This window comes from Odontesthes bonariensis, chromosome 7, assembly GCF_027942865.1.
Source record: "Odontesthes bonariensis isolate fOdoBon6 chromosome 7, fOdoBon6.hap1, whole genome shotgun sequence".
NCBI classification, from domain to species: domain Eukaryota; kingdom Metazoa; phylum Chordata; class Actinopteri; order Atheriniformes; family Atherinopsidae; genus Odontesthes; species Odontesthes bonariensis.
The window spans coordinates 29,350,707-29,353,478 of record NC_134512.1 but is presented as its reverse complement, the minus strand read 5'-3'; the positions used below and the strand labels follow the sequence as shown (position 1 = coordinate 29,353,478).

Genomic DNA, 2,772 nt, shown 5'->3' with positions numbered 1-2,772 from the left:
CATGCAAAATATTCCTCAGAGGACACAGTTTGCTGCGGCTCAGGATTCCAGCAGGGGAGGGAAACAGAGTGACATCAATTTCCACTTGGAAATGTCAAGAAAGTTCTAAATTGTTTCCCAACCATCCAGTCACCCATCACCAGAGGCGGTCCTGGCTAGATTTACGCCCTTGCCTTAGATTTACTTACCAACACATTATATTATTTGTATTATTTTATTATATATAATCTTAAATACAAAAAGGTACAACAAAAGGGTTATTTAGTATATAAATATCAATCACAAATCCTTAAATAACCTAAAAATAACCCTTAACCAATGTCTTCTTGAAATACTGGTGATGGCAACTTCTTCCATCCAACTCATTCCTGGGGAAAACAAAGTCAGCAGGTACCTCACTTGGTCCTCTGCAAACCCGCTGTGTCCGAATCAGGGGCGTCGAGAGACCTGGTCATTCAGGGTTCAGCCCCGAATCTCTCTGGACTGACATAGAGACCAATAAAAGAAGCGGGAGAGTATTTATTTTATGTTTGCATCGGTAAAGTCTAATGTTCCTGTTGCATTTGAATGCACCACACAGTTCGTATGACCCCACGTGGGGAGTGCCTCAACAGCCAATCGGGGGCTACGCAGGCCACGTTCAGCCTCTCAGCTCGGAGGTTAACTGCAGGCACACGATTTTTACGTTATTTTCTGACCTTAACCAGAGAAGTAAAGCGCAGCTACTTGTGAAACGGACAGAAAAAGGAGAAAAATCCCGAGTTACACTGAAAGAAAGTCAGAGCACATACCGATTGGAAGTCCGGAGACAAGTACGTCGGTAAGACGAGTCAGTTATCAAAATAAAGGCTTGTTAACGCTTACCGTCGTCCATGCTAATGCTAGCTCTGTGGCTAACAGGCTAAACACTCACCTGTCACCTGTAGAGCCGCTGCAAGCTCCGATATCGGCGTACTTTGAAATACAGAGAGCAACGGTGAGAAACATGTGTTTCTAGCTGCTCTGAGGCTATTTTTCTGTTGTTTCTCGGTGTGCTAAAGAAAGTTGTGTTGATATAAAAGTCTATGAAAGTGAACTGAGGTTGTTAATGGTGTGATATTTTGGAACTTGTGTGTATTGAGTCTTTTATTTTATGCCGATATATATATAGACATATATTTAAGGGGAAGTTGTTTTGTTTTCCTAATGCCAATTTAAAAAGGAAAAAGAAAGCAATTTGATATGTCATGATGAATGTAAAAGAATATTTCGCTATAATCGTCCTGTTGATTAAAAGCCAACAAGGCTTTTTTTAATTAACACCCCCTGTTTTAATTTTTTTTCTTAAATTATTTTCATGTCTGGGCTACAGCCCCGAATGTTTGCTCAAGCTACAGACGCCCCTGGTCCGAATTCTGTCAGTCAGAACTGAAGGCCAGTTAGCAGGGTCAGGAGACAGAAGCTCATCCTCAGGCACAGGATTTGGTGGGATTTCTGGTTGAGGCATTTCTAATAAAGAGATTCGTGTCTTGATCACACTTCTTTTCCACAGCATTCCAGTAAATGCATACATGTTATTCACAGCATTTATAGCGTTTACAAAAGTAAAGAATTATGCAAAAATGCACACATACACAGACACACACAAACCTGAGGAGTCCTGCAGGGAACAGGAGGCTGAGGCTGAGGTAGGTGGCTCCAGGACCATCCCTGAAGAGGCCTGTGTGGCTGCAGAGGACCAGGACCATGTCTGTGGCTGCTGCGGAAGTGTCTGTCTCATTTTGGCCAGTGGGTGCTCCAGCTCCAAAATATTTCAGAAGTGCCCCTGAATTTACAATTAAGATACAATATTATATAAGTTAGATCACACTTACATCACACATGCATCAGTTACCCAATTAAAATGACCATAATTCACATTTTATTAACATTTGTTAACATCCTTTTAACTAAGCATAACACACTACAATTTAGTTAAAAAGCTATACCACATGTAGCTTACAAAATGCCATGTCAATGTATATTAGAAGCTATTTAATTTAGCATTTAGCTTATAACAATAAAAATAATCCACAGTCAGGACTTGTTGTGTTGCAAACACAAACTAGGTTGCCTATGGGTGAAATTAGTTGCATGACATGATGCCTCAATTCTAATTCTAGTTCAGCAAAACTAAAAATCAAATACAGTCGTGGCTAATAGCAACATATTAGCAAGAGGCTAATAAATAGCCTGTAGACTACGTCACTCACGTCACTCACAGATATCTGCATCCCTTTATCTTTTGCCCGTTTCTCCTCTTCTTCTTCTCTTCTCTTTCTAAACTGGGCACCTGATGGCTTCTTTGGTCTTTTACCATGATGATGATCCATGACGACTCCACATTATTGCCTTTGCTTTTCCCATTAACACCGTCCGTTCACCCGTCAATCAACCGGAGTCACGTGACGTAAACAGATTCACGCAGATGACTGCACAGATTTTTTTTTTTAACATTTTTCACATTACCCAATTAATTACATGAAGGTATATGTATGGACGTTTTTCTGTGCCATCAGAGTTTGAATACGAATTTCTAATATTGAATTTTTACAGCATCAAAATCAGACTTTGAATTTGGAAAAACCAACAGTGTAATAAAATTCAACATCTAAAAAAATTCAGTGGAAAAAAATTTAACACCTAAAAATTCAGTGGAAAAAAATTCAGTGGAAAAGGAACCTGACTCAACATCCGAGTAAACAGGGAGAAGAATTTTACATAATTTGCGGTAATTTTGTGACCAAGTTTAGT

The 2,772-nt window shown here is 39.5% G+C and overlaps 1 long non-coding RNA gene across 2 annotated transcripts; it reads right to left on the bottom strand.

The window, feature by feature from the left end:
• Positions 1 to 325: 325 nt before the first annotated feature.
• LOC142384775 (uncharacterized) lies at positions 326 to 2,398 on the bottom strand. Of its 2 annotated transcripts, none has more exons than XR_012770112.1 (3): positions 2,232 to 2,398; positions 1,630 to 1,804; positions 326 to 483 (listed from the first exon to the last, which is right to left on the bottom strand). It is a non-coding gene; the product is annotated as an uncharacterized LOC142384775 (long non-coding RNA). The 2 variants fall into 2 exon arrangements; XR_012770113.1 differs by having other exon boundaries at positions 2,241 to 2,398.
• Between the last annotated feature and the right edge of the window lie 374 nt (positions 2,399 to 2,772).